The 14769-nt window shown below is 38.0% G+C and overlaps 1 protein-coding gene across 1 annotated transcript in view; it reads left to right on the forward strand.

The window, feature by feature from the left end:
- Positions 1-13483: 13483 nt before the first annotated feature.
- The window catches only part of rims3 (regulating synaptic membrane exocytosis 3), a 93086-nt gene continuing 91800 nt past the window's right edge, over positions 13484-14769 (forward strand). The window contains exon 1 of the mRNA XM_077196486.1: positions 13484-13729. The gene's annotated coding sequence lies outside the window, so the exon portion shown is untranslated. The remainder of the gene's footprint in view (positions 13730-14769) is intronic.

The raw sequence follows: 14769 nt of genomic DNA on the forward strand, positions 1-14769 counted from the left end.
CAAAGTATCCTGTGAAAACAGCAGTTGTGAGCTGTAATGCTCACGGCCACCGCTGATCGCGCCATCACACCAGCACTGGAACAGAGTATTTTCTCTCCTTTGAAGCAGTCTTCAACGTTGCAGCAGTCTGCAGAAACTCAAGAGTCAAAACGAAAGCTCGGCTCCGAAGCGAAAGTCAATGAGTGTGTGCGCCCGCTTCCTGTTTATACCCGCGCTGCAGGGCGGGGCGCGTGACGCTTTTCACGCACGCCAACGTTCATTGGCTCGTTCTGTAGACACCCGAAGTTGATAGGGCTCCCTGAAGTGATCCCATTACGTCGCCACGTCGACATCACGTCGAACGTGAGCGACTGAAAGGGAACCATATTTCTCCCGTCTCAAGGGAAAATGAGGGAATAATGCAAGACCATTCAAAAATATTATTGGGTTTCTAACGATACAAAGCTTAATGCAAATGTGTGAAGTGTCCCTTTAAAGGAGCTATGCGTCACAAGCCACCAACACGAGTAGTGTGTCCCCAGTGAGATTTGCAGGTCATGTTGGTTTGTGTCTGTGTTCAGCACCCTATGAGCCGATGGAGCAAGCAGATATTAGAAATCTTTCTATGAAGACTGCTTTCCTTTTATCCATAACACAGGGCTCGACATAAGCAATGGCCCGATGGCCCGGGGCCAGTAAAAGAGTATGTCGGGCAAGTAGATTGGCCAGTCACTGGCCCGCGCGGGTTATTTATAACGTGTTCAAATGTCAAAGAACTACAAGGCTGATACGAGAAAGAGGACATTCCTAGTAGGGCTGGGCGGTAAATTGAGTTTGTACATTATATCGATTTTTTTAAACGATATGGAATGAGGCAATACCGTTTATATCGATACAGTAGTTTGATACGAGCACATCTGAAAAATATCACAGAGGAAACAGTGTGAGCTCCTGCAGTGAAAGAACATAGTACAATTGTCCTAAACATGACACAAGCTAGTATTAAGCGCTTAAAAATAACTGGTAAGATATAGGCCCTAGTTAACAAGTTTAAAGCAGGTTGCCCTGTCAGATACTGTTGCTGACTGACAGATAAGTACTGGCGCTGTTTAATGTGTTTGAGACGTGGTGCGTTCCTCAGTGCTTAACTTACATTTCACAGGTATATTCACCATCTGTAAATGTTAGAAAGTCAAACAAATATGTCCATTTCACTGTCAGGAGAGGACGAGCTTCTGCAAGTGAATCTCGCTAAAATTCAAGCTTCCGTTAATGAGCGCCGCCGTGCGCATGCGCGCCAAACAGACGGAGCACAATAGAATAGTAGCGCAATACGTGCACAAGCGTAGTAACAAACTTCCGCTATTGTCAGAAGTCGGCATATCAGTTTCCGGTTTACGACTGTTCATCCGCATCTGCTAATAAACAAACCAGATGAGTGCTGCTGTTGTACGAAAAAAAGAGTTCTTAAACACATCAAAGTTTCTAAGAACTGTAGGTGGATCTATCATCTAACCCCCGTTTCACACATACTCTGTTTGCAGTGCGTGTTGCGGTCATAGACTGTAAAAAGGTTGCGGTGCAGGAGCAATGCGTGCTAGTGCTTTCACATATGATGCGTTTGCAGTGAATAACTGATCCGCGGCTGTACCACAAACACATTAGGCCAACTATTTTTATTTAAAATCCAGAAGTTATGCTGCAACTTTTATTTTCAAAAAAAGTTTTCAGCATTGCGATTCTCTTTGTAGGCTACACATATAGGCTACACTCTTTAATGGACGCATGCACGTTTAAACACAATTTAAACAACGCATGTTAGGGCTATTATTCCATGCATTATCCACCTTATTCTGCTCTAAACAATGGGCGGTTGCCTACTTCCGGTTCGTACTGTATTAGCAGTGAGAGAATGAGTTCAGGCTCTACATGTGCTGTTGTTGGTTTTTTAACAATTCAAAAAAGATTAAAAAAAACTTTAGAAACTGGGTACTTTGAGCATAAGATAAAAAGGAGAGAAATGCCTATGTCCAGTTCGTATCAGCTACATTAAATACCAGAGAGTAGACGTTTTTGGTTAGCTACGCTAAAACTGAAGCATCTAACGAAAAAGGTGTAATACGTTACCAGTAGGGATGGGCATTTCAAGCAAAAATAATATTCGAAGATCGCTGGGTATTATGCAATTAATATTCGAGAATCGCACCCCTCCATCACGCACAAATGTAAAGGCTATACACACCAGAGCACATGAGCAAAGCGGAGCAGTGTGACGCTTAAATAGTTAAACAAAAAAAACTAAACATACGTTTTATACTTAAGTTTCATAATATAATGTTTTTATAAAATTTATTTCATCTATGTTGATTATATGAAAAGGGAACCGCATAAGATGAGTCAGATATGATCATAAGATGCCCAATATATCAGAAAACATTTGGAATGACTCAGACATGATTTTGACCACTTATCAAGTTTTGTAGAAATCCTTTCTTTAAAGTGAATTTCGTTAAATTGTATCTTAATTTTTATTAATGTTTTATCAACAAATTTCCTGGAATGATAAATAAGAAGCACAAATAGTAGATACAGGACACAGAGGCGCGGGCGCGTGAACTGGAGCGCGTCTTATTAATCAACGAAACTCAGCGTATAAGTTACTTGCCTCACATACATAAGTATATCTATAGAAAGCTTGAAATGTGTACTTTTAAACAAAATAATTAAAAACGAGCAGAAATGGGCTGCTCTCTGCTTATGTATAGGTTAATTCGTATGAAGTGTGCATTTCTCTCTATAGGCGCCTTCACTACTGCGAAGATGGCGAGTCAGTATCATCAAATTTATCTTTGCAGTCGACACTTACAGAAAACACTAGTTATTAATAAACATTCAAACGTTTAATGCATAATCATTACTTTTGCTGGGTTTTTTTGTGGCAAGCTTATGCGTCAATGAGATGCAGAATAGGCAATATATTACGAAAACGCTCATTATGGTTTAGCATTCTCTCCCGTATAGTATACATAACTTCCAACCCAACTTCAGTCGTGCACGGGCAGGGGCAGCCCTACTTATTTCACATATTTTCTAACCAGCACATCACTGCGGCGTTCTAAAGCAAGCGGCGCTTAATCTTCATAAAGCTTCGAACCGGAAAAGGACAACCGGCGTCCGGTTCAAACCCGCTATGAATCATGGGTAAATTCGCTAACCAGGAAAAAGGTGGATAGTATTAAGTTACTCAAGCAAGTGGTCAAATGTTTACTATATTAAAATCGCAAATATTTTAAATTAAAACTTAAAATTGACAAAAACAGCCGACTCGCATGCCTTTTCTTTTGCATTTAAATTTGAATACAATGCATGTCACAATGAACTTGTTTTTCCACCTCCACGAATGAGACGAGTGATGTTCATGTCGCCTTGTTGAAGTAAATTGTAGTTTTCCTTGATTTACCCCGGTCTTCACAGTCTTCAGATGACTGTGAAAACCATATAATTAAATGCATTTATGGTGAGATTACTACATTTTATTTAATGAAACGTATTTATGTTGAAATTACTACATTTACAGGCATGTGAGTCGGCTGTTTTTTTATATTTTATTTCAATTTTAAGTTTTAATTTAAACACTTTTATATTGTAAATATTTGACCACTTGCTTGAGCAATTAACTTAATAAATGTATAAGTAATGCATGAATTATAGCCCTAACTTAGGCTACGTTGTTTAAATTGTGTTTAAACGTGTATTAAAGAGTGTATATGTGTACAAAGAGAATCGCAATGCTGACAACTTTTTTTGAAAATAAAAGTTGCGGCATAACTTCTGGATTTGAAATAAAAATAGTAAGTATGTGTTTGTGGTACAGCGGATCATTTATTCACTGCAAAAGCATCATATGTGAAAGCACTAGCACGCCTTGCTCCTGCACCGCAACCTTTTTACAGTCTGACCGCAACACGCACTGCAAACAGAGTATGTGTGAAATGGGGGTTAGATGATAGATCCACCTACAGTTCTTAGAAACTTTGATTTGTTTAAAAGGATCTCCGGCTAGTTTGACAACTTAGTCTTGTTGGGTTAGCGATACCATTTGCGCCACAAACGTGATATAATAACAGACGCAATGTTTTCGTTGTAGCGAGATATTTTAAAATAAAGTTTTTCCCTGTAAGTCACCATTGTTGTTTTTACCCATTGCATTCTGGGCTGTGACGTAGACTAGTCCCAGTGCCGCCACAAACACAAGGCGCGTAAACGTTATCAAGTTAAACTATTAACGTTACCTCAATTAGCGAGCGAAATGTCTGCCGTTCACCCTTTTCAGTTCGAGCCTGAACGTGTTGTAAATACGGAGGAAGGTTCACAGGATGCTAACGTTAATCGTCTCGTAGCCGTAAGTGAGGAGGAGCAGGAGGAGAGAGTAGGGCACACGCATTGGTGTGGCTGTGGCAATTGTTTACCAATGCTTACTGAAATGGAGAGTGTTTGCTGTAAGGAACTGCAATTCATATCAGCAGCAGTCCAGGGTAAGGTAGCTAGGGTAGCTATATTGATTAAGCATAACTATATTGGCCTGAAGAATTTTGAAATAATCTACCACAGTAAATGCATATTATAGCCTAAGAACAGGATACTTGTTTACAGATTTACCATGCATCATTGGCCATCCTAATTTTGAGGCAGTTTGTCTCAATCCAGATGTACCTTGGGCTGCCCTCGTCAGCCTCCATGACAGATGGAGCGCTGGTTTACCCAGCCGCGATGCAGTTACTAACAGGCAGGTCTAACATGAACATATTTGTTTAGAATTATATAACATTATTACATGGCTTGGCTGAATTCCAGTGTAGAATGCGGTGTGCTATTTCTTGATAACAGACCGCTGCGAAGTATAACGACCGTTGCCATGAAGAACAGCATGTTGCTATGGACGCAGCAGGATTCTAACCAGAGACGGAACGGACTATTTTCTTTAGCGGAAGCAATACAATAGTTTTTAAATCAATAAATTCCTTTTTAAATCAATATTTTGTGTCAAATTATTGATTTATTTGGTAGTTAGCCATGTAATAAGCGGGATAATATATAGCGAGGCGGTTGTTATAGCGAATACAACCCCTTCAGGCTGATTCAAGATCCCTCCGCTTCGCGTCGGGCTCCGGCATCAGCCTGCTGGGGTTGTATTCGCTATATCAACCGTCTCGCTATACATTATCCCTTACTTAGTTTGGCCAACACTGAAAGTTTTTCCAGTAACCGATGAAGAATCTAGACAATAATACAGCGCAAACAGTATTGGCTGGCATGTATTGGCTTGAGTCAAACCTTGATTCATCCTTTCATAACATTTAGTGTAAAACTTTTGGCTTTAGGTCTTACAGATATTCTTCCTATCCCCAGTTTACATGTTGGATGCATGGCTGGCTGGGGAGAAGAGTCCGCAGAGTCATTCCCTCGTGTGCAGTGAGCAAAATAAGAAATGTCTACCCCGAACCAAGTGGAGCCTCATTTCTTCCTGAACAATAAGGGAGCCACACTTTGAACAATGTCGAAGCAATTGCTGTAACTGCTCCTCAAAAACTAGAAAAACTCTAGTGCTAATTCCTTCAACATGTGAATTAATTGAAGGTCGTGAGCCCTGTGTACTTTGAGAGGACTCTGATGCACTTGCAGTGTAATCCGGATCAAATAGACTACGCTGTGACTGAGAGAGATCGCTAGGTTCATTATCTGATGAGAACAGATCTTGAGAGTTGTCATCCTCCACTACCGACTCATGTTTACGTGCGTAACTACTATGGTCGGTCGACACCTGGTAGTGTGCGTCAGCTGGCCACTGTACAGCTGCATCCAATTGGTATAGCCCAAAATCCGTCTGAGTCTCTGCATCAACTTTAATTGGAGAACACTGGACGCTTTTATCTTCCATTACAGCCTCGACAAGTTCATGGTTGTCTGGTTCGACACAGTCCATGATTTCCTCTGCACAAGTGGAGACACAAGCGCTAGTGCTACTTAACATGCTATCCAGCGTCGCTTGCCTAAGCTGTTTCTGTTCACGATTTACAATTGAAATACGCGGACGTTTAGCATTCTTGTGAGGAAAAATCGTGGGTATTGCATTCGGTTTAAGTACTCGCCTGTAACCACGAACCCCCATGAGCTCGTTCATCAGCTGTCGGCGATCAAAATCCTCAAATGAATCAGGGCTAAAGTGACGAGAACAGAGCCGCGGGTAATTGGGGAGTTTCACTCGCCCACAAGCATCTTCCCATTGTTTTCTTCTCTTTGCATCAGAACTAGGAAAACAGTGGAAGGTCAAATCACCGCTCTTGTTTGTTTTCGAATGGGCATCACAACCAACAGAAACACAATGTGGCATTTTATCTCTCTAGGTGGGTCCGATGATGAACTGTAGAAGAGTGTGTCGAACTCATAGACAGTAAAAGAAAATGCCCGCGAACGATCGCCTCTGACGTGTTCTTTTTAGTTTAGCGCTCAGGACCGTCGTGCGTCATCAACAATCGACGGCCCATTGTACAAAAAAGCTGAAAAAGTAGTGATCGCGCTTTTTTATTTTTCTTAATCATGAAAGCGTTTCAGGTATTTTTAACCAAGCGCCTTAATTAGGAGGGGTATTCGAGCCCGTTCTCATCCTTTGGCGGCATATGTGACGCCATATGACAAAACGGCGAAATACTACGCACATGGCACCCTTTAGCGTGAATATAACACGCGAACCCAAGGCGTCATAAAGTTGACTGGCATCCTTTAGCGTGAATATGAGACGCAGACCCTACCCCACACCTAAACCTACCCATCACAGTGCGTGTTATATTGACGATAAAGGGTGCCATGTGCGTAGTATTTCGCCGTTTTGTCATATGGCGTCACATATGACGCCAAAGGATGAGAATGCGTTAGGTATTCACATCATATCTAGACCAAATTGGCAAACTAGCCGGAGATCCTTTTAATAACTTTTTTTTTCCGTACAACAGCAGCACTCATCTGGTTTGTTTATTAGCAGATGCGGATGAACAGTCGTAAACCGGAAACTGATATGCCGACTTCTGACAATAGCGGAAGTTCGTTACTACGCTTGTGTGTGTTTAGTCTATAATTCTGACTAAAATATACATGTTGCTAAAATATTTGTTGTTGGAGAAAATAAATGTGCCATATGTGGAATTTTAAACCTACAAGTATATTTTTATGAAAGTGACCATCATAATGGGGTTCCATTATTATTATTATTTGATTACCCGTAATCAAATGCAGGCTCAAATAATTAGCTTTTAATTTGCTTTTGTTTTTATTTTCATTTTTAGTTTAGCCTTTAGTCATTTTAAAAACAAAGTTTTTAGATTGTAATGTTACAATTTTAGAATGTAATGTGATTTTAACCACCTTTTTGCACATAATATAGCCTATTAGGCTACATTACATATTTGTTTCCATATCCTTCAATTTCAACGTTGTTTTGTTCTTCATATATAGCCTATATATTTGTTTACATTAACAGCTTTTTTAGGTCATAAATGTTAAACAAATGACATAAATAATCAAACAAACTAATATACTTTTGTCTAATTTCGCTATTTTGAAGTGAAAATAGGCCTATGTAACGTTACTCATCACTCATGTAATGTAATAATTAGTTTACTGTCATTGTGAGGGGACAAGAAAAATTAATCCTAATGTATACAATAAATACAGTTTAATGGAAAAGTGCTTCTCCTTATATTTCTTTCAGGGCCAGTAAATAGAAGGGGCCAGTAAAACTCTTTTTTTTACTCTTTTCATAAAAAAAAAGAAGTTTTTTTTATGTTGAGCCCTGCATAACATCAACCAGAAAGGGTTGGCGAGTTACAAGCTCCCTCGGTGAGTGCGCAGTGACTTGGATGATGGCCATTTCTTCTGCAGCATAGTATGGCGTGCTCCTCTCGGAGATAATATGCGGCAGCTACATGGGAAATTACCTTAAATGTTTACAAGTTTTTATAGGCTTAATGTGGCTCCTATTCCTTTCATTAGCTCCTCTGTTTTGTAAGATAACATTTAAGCTTTTGTAGCTGTATTCCTCTTCCACTATGTACAAACCGTCTCTGGCAGTCTGAAACAGTGAAATATGACATAGTCAGAATTGATATACGTAGCTTCCAACACATCATCGGACAAAGTCACACATCACTAAATACGAGATTATCGGTGCGATGCACAAGACGCAACTCCTTCCACCAGTTACTGACCATTACTGACATCAGGGAAAATCTCTCCATTACAAGTTACAAGTCACCAATTCCAATACGACTTAAGTAAGAGTCTTAGAGTATCTGATTTTATCACTACTTAAGTATTTTACTCATACAGAATGAAGGCCCAAATATGCACTAGTAGTCCTGAAAACCTAAGAGACATGCCAGTGAAAAGGAAGAAAGAGTTGATTTCAGCTGAATCAGAATAAAACCTTAAAATTGCAATAAATCAGGTCGATACTACAGCCTCTTAAAGTCTCAGTTAAGCTCAAGTGATCAAAAAGGGAATAAGTAAACAAACATCCTTCAAAAAGGTCTTTTCATTATAACAGATAAATAAAAATAATGTTAAGTTTAAAAAAAGAGTCAAACTTGCTCTGAATCTGTTGGTTTCGGCTTAATCACCGTCTGAAACCTGAAATGCCAAAGTATCCAAAAAGATAGATACAGTAATTAATTACATTTACTCAAATACTTTACACCACAGCAGAAAAAATACATTTCTAATGTTACAAAAGTTTTCTATTTCAAATAAATGCTGTTGTTTTGACCTTTATCTTTTATCTTTTAATCTTAAAAAAGTATTAGTTTCCACACAAATATTAAAATTAACAATGAAGGATGTAAAAATAAAAATAAAAAATTAAATATTAACAGAAATTAAATAATGGTTGCGGAAAACAATTGCAGTACAATGGTACAGTGTATTTTACGAATTTTGGTTTCAAAATGGCAGAATTTTCAAAAGCTGCCTTAAAAGAAGCCAGCCAACAGAATCTCATCAGGACAGAGAGACAAAAGGACAGATGCACAACAACTTGAGGACAAGAAGATCAGGGTCTCCAATTGCATTGAACAGTAGTACACAATAAACAACAACTGCATCCGCAACAACAGTGATGCTATGATGCTCAAATGACTCTGAGATGCTGGTCTTTTAAGTGGAGTTTTAAGTAAAAAGCTCAATCTGACACTGGTAAATATAAGAAGAAATAGGTAGAATGGACAAGATGATTAAAATAACTGAATGGATGAACCTAATACAGCTGTGAGAACGGAGATAAATGTAGGTCAAAGCTTTAAAAAAAATGTTAAGAATAATAAAAATGTACAAAGATTTAAGCTAATTTTCAAATAATTATTTGAATACAAAAAGGTAATTTAACTCATAATGGTGAATGGACAGCTGAGGGCGCTATTTCACGAAATCCAGATGGACCACAATGAAAGAGATGCTTTGGCTGAGATGAGCAGGGTGCTGAATCAGTTCAGGTGGATTGTCAACAAAGATGCTGTGTTAGTGTATATTGAATTTGGTCCTGTCATCTTATAATTGCTATATTGATTGTGTGTAGGAGGTATATGTGGCGTCTAGCTCAGATTTCTTACTGTTGTACAGCAGCTTAAGATGAACTGCTGCTGAATGGGGGTGAAATTTAGCTGACCTTACATCTATGCTGCAGATGCTACATTCAGGTCTATTCAGCAACATTCACCAAGAACAAACTACATAGTCATAAGTCTACCAGCAAACGCTGCAAGTTTCTCTAAAACGTTTGCCTCCAGAATAGTCAATCATCAGTATAAAAATAGTGTTTAACATTCATTTAATGAGTGTGCAAAACACTGTCAGAATGCAGTCACTGTAGACATTTGACCTAATTTTGAATCATGTTACAAGATATCCAAACAGTTTTGCCTGGAAGGTTTTATTTGACTGTTTGATGCATTGTAGTCTTTATCTGACATGCATTCAACATGCAAATGCAAAAACAAAAACATTATGATGCAAAAACATGACCTTAATGATACATTAGGCTGTCACATGTGTGCTGTGATTCTGTTATTAAAGAGCAAATATGACTCTAACAAGGGATATCCCACAAGGGATTTCTTTTTAATCATCTCATTGCTGATTTTGATGCCAGTTAGCTCTAAAAGCTTGGTTAGTTTTTAAAAACAAAATGAAGAGAAATCCAAGCAGAGAAAAGCAAAACAAAGCAAAGCAAAATCAAAGCAAAGTAAAACAAACAAAAATGCTTTTGTTTACATCATTCTGATTTCTCATAACAGATTTAAAAAAAACAGCAAACAAAACTAAACAAAAAACAAAGCCAATTCAAGCAAAACAATATGTTAACATTTGATTTATCAAAATCAAAAAAAAAATGAAAACTTTTGTTCACAGCATTCTGATTTATCAAAAACAAAGAACACGTTTGTTTACATCATTCTGATTTCTCATAACAGATTTCTCAAAAAACAAAAACAAAAACTTTTGTTCACAGCTTTCTGATTTAACAACAACAAAACAGATGACCATTATAAAGATGACTACAAGTACATTGCAAAACCACACAGCTGCACAATTATAACATGAATTTCATCATGATACAACCAGATGCCCCCTTTTAAAGAGGGTTTGCAACAAGGAAACGATCACTGTTTCCTACCTAATCCTATTTCCATAAACAGATCTGCAACATGTATTTTGGTAAAACCACACCAGGGATCATTAATTCAGTACAGTATGCAAAAGTCCCGATTAAAACTATTATTCTCAATGTTCTATTCATATTAAACATGCAAATAAATCTGAATATCTCATGAACTCCATTTGAACTGAACATAACATTTACTTGTGGATTTAAAAAAAAATGTTTCTTAAACTGCTTCATAAAAATGCATTTTAATGTTTAGAATGAGTTACCACGAGTTAACATTAGCATCAGCAATGATTCTTAATGTCCAGGAGCAAAGACAAACATGGCTGAACCTCTGCAGAGAGGCTGTTGCTTTAATTCTCTCTGACAGGTTAGCGTCTGGACCACCATTAATCCAATAGTACTCACTTTCCAGGTGACTATCATAGCCTTGTCAGCCCATTTAGATCTTTATAATCCATAAACCTCTTAATCCAATTGTGTACCAGCATCATGACATATCCCACGCTGTATTGTGCACAGAGAGAACACTCCAGCTAAGGAGACTCCATGTAAATATAAGAATGGAGTCCAAATAAGAATTGGACTCAATGTAAATAATAAGAATGTGACTTTCTTCTGATCTTAAACACATAAATGAACAATCCCATAAATTAAAGAAAAATCATTGTAAATGTGTTTAGTAATTTGGGTAACAAATGGTTGAGCTTGAATTATTTTAGTTAGTTATTCAATATAATTTACTATTAAACATATTTTCTGTTTTTTAGGTAAAGTCTTGGTAATTTTGTTTGCAAGGTTTATTAGTTTCTATTTTAAATCTAAAGTTTTTAGTTTTACTTTTTAAAGTTTTAGTTATTTTACTTCAAATTAAACAAAAATGATAAATGTTGCCTATTTATTTAATAAAAATGTTTTTTTAATGATTTTAGTTTTAGTTATAATAACCCTATAATACAAACTGTATAAAAATGTAAAAAAGGGAATAAGATTTACTAATGTCGTAGTATTATCATGCTGTAGATAGAAAGACTTTAAATGATGACACTTCGTCACATTTTTTAATGTGAAAAAGCCTAGGTAACAGTGATGCGCACAAAATTTGGGATACAGCAAAATATTATAAATAAAAATAAAATAAAAAATTCTGTAATGAATAAAATATCGTATGACCTTTTTAACGTGCACCCTTCTAAAACCTAAAATGACAAATGGGACACTTGGGCTGCATCCGAAATTGCATACTCTCGAGTAGGTACTTACTTTGACCAAGTAATTACTTTACGACCACTAAAAAAGTATGTTCTATATAGTATGAATGGGTAAAGTATGAATGTAATCTGGACGTACTACATTCTCCATGCAGTCATAATCATGTGACCTACCAGTGTTAGTTGCGTCATGTCACCGCCATTCACAAATCCTGTGGCTTCATGGGATAGTAAAGTGTCCATCCTATACACACTTCAGAATCTCGTCGGAAGTAGTAAGTTATCGGGTACTTTTTGCCTACTCTTTTATGGGTCCTCTGAATTTTGGACATATTTCTTTTGTCACATACTGTTTTTTGCCTACTATATAGCATGGAAGTATGCAATTTCAGATGCAGCCCAAGCATACGGTCTTGTGGTCTTAAAGGTGCAGTCTGTAAGAATGACAGCTAGTGGTCGAAATAGGTACTGGAGCCCAAATTCAAAATATTGGAGATCGTTGTTTCCCCAGCCCTCTCCGGCTCAGACTCGAAACTCTTGGGTTGCCAGTTTGACGACATGCAACAGGAACGAGCACAATCGACAATGAAAGCCGAGGAGACTTACGTAAGTTGATGAGTTGATTCATCCGCGTTTTAATATGCTCTCGTTCATAGAGATTTTTAGATGGATAACGAGGCTTTTTAGTTTGCGTAGAATCTGCAATCTCTGACCCAGTTTGGTTGCTGGCTGCAATACACTGTGTTTCCTACCAACTGGCATCTATTGGCTGAACTGGCAGTGTGCGAGATCACACAGACAAAACAAAAACAGACATTCAAACACGGAACGCACAAAGTAAAATAACTGGCTGTAGTGTTTTTCAGAGAAACGAGTATGTGAACTCGTCATGTTTCCTAATATCTGCAAACATATTATGGTATTTTTATGCTTTAGTAGAGTGAAAAAGTTACATACAGCACCTTTAAGGCCCGGGTATACATTTTTCGCGTTCCTTTGGCCGTGGCTGGGAAAGACGCATTTGGCGCGTGTGCTCTATCTAGAGGATTTTGTTTTTAAGCGATCAAGTCACTTAATGCACTGGTGTAAGCTCACAAAAATTGGGCTGTGTGCGGACATCTGCGGACCCTTCTGATGACAAAAATTACGTCACACGGACGGTGTGCGGACGCGGGCGGCCGGTGTTTAATTTGGGCTTTAACAGACTGGCCACTGTAAGTTCACAAAACCCGACACATGGAGTGTGACATTTGGGACAGGGCCATAGAGAAGACTCTTAGGTGAGACGGGCCAAATCGTTTATCTTTTTTCTCCCCCCCCCCCCCAATTGAGATTTCTTTTGTGGACTAGCATACATGTTCCCTTTTTCAGTAAAAAAACAATTTATAATTAAGATAAACAAGAGTGCTGGAATTGTGTGTGTCTGGTCAGGATGTACAGCCTGATGTTGATGAGAAGTAAGTTCATTAAAAAATTCTAATAACCGTTTCTGATTATGCTGTGTAACTCGCGCCTGGGGACTAGAGTTTTATCCAGTCTCATCGCCGCTAGCGCGTCTCCATGGTTACACACCTGCCCCAATAGGGACCAGCGGATCAGGTGTGTAACCATGGAGACGCGCTCGCTGTGAGAAGGCTGGATCAGCAGCGCGTCGCTCGCTCGTCAGTTGCTCTGTCGCCTCTTCTGTGGATGCAAGAACCGTCCAGACACTGGCACGCGATCATAAAACAAACTAAACAATGACATTATCTGCAACGACACGACAGAAACACACCATTATCTGACTGCCCGAAACGATCCCGTCCTTCTTTCTACTCGCTGTTTACCGGTAAGTGTTTGAATATATTCGCCCGAGCGCAGATAACATGATGCATTGAATTATTATTATTAGGGTAAAGCTGCATTGCAAAGGCAACGAGTGCATCACTGGCAGCTATTATGCATGAATCGTTTATGTTTTGTTTGAATGCATTTGTTCGAACAATTTTATTGCAAACTGAATTTGAGAAGCAGAGATATTCTGTGCATTGAATGAATATTGCAAAACCTCTTTTGCTGCATTTATTTTCACTCCGGCCTCTATGGTCTATTATTTATATAATGCCTTTGCTGCATGTCTTTTTATTTTTAGTAATTATTAAGCTAATATATTTTTAGTTTGAATTAGATATATTTAAGTTTTATGAGAGGTTATGGTTATATTTGCCTCCACTGCATACTTTATAATAGAAGTAACATTGCATGCTACCTTCAAAATATCATAATTTATGTCCAATATCAGTCAAAATGGTGCATTGAAAACCTTGAATGAACCTTTTATTCTTCATTCAGCCATTAAAATATATATTTTTAAAATACTTTATTTTATAAATAGGCAATTCAATGTTTATATAGATGTTTACAGACGACAAGATCCTTGAGAGTTTTACATGGAGGTACTGGAATTGTGACATGCTCTAAATAAATATTTACAACACTGAATCAGTATAAATATTACCTGCTTTTTATGAAAGATCAACAGAATTCCAGCTTTGACATTTAACAACAGGAATCTGTTCCTCAGTGGTCGATCATTCACAGCTTATAACTGATAAATGGGATTGATTTACTCTGGATCTGTTGATTGTTCAGATCGTAAAACTCAATAGACAGCGAATCAGTTCAAGTTGTTGTTTAAGCTGTCTGTATCTATATGTATATCACCGGAGCAGTGATCCCTGTGAGTTATTTTTAAGTCGATACTGTTAGATCTATAAAGTGTCTGAAGGCCGTAAGGACAGGAAAAGGGGCGATTACACCTTTCACTGATTTAAGTACATCATCCATTTGAGAGAGCTGCGGGAGGGCAATAAAAGTATCCGATTTATA

Source organism: Siphateles boraxobius, unplaced genomic scaffold (assembly GCF_051911475.1).
Source record: "Siphateles boraxobius isolate OS27281-9 unplaced genomic scaffold, OSU_SipBor_1 35, whole genome shotgun sequence".
NCBI classification, from domain to species: domain Eukaryota; kingdom Metazoa; phylum Chordata; class Actinopteri; order Cypriniformes; family Leuciscidae; genus Siphateles; species Siphateles boraxobius.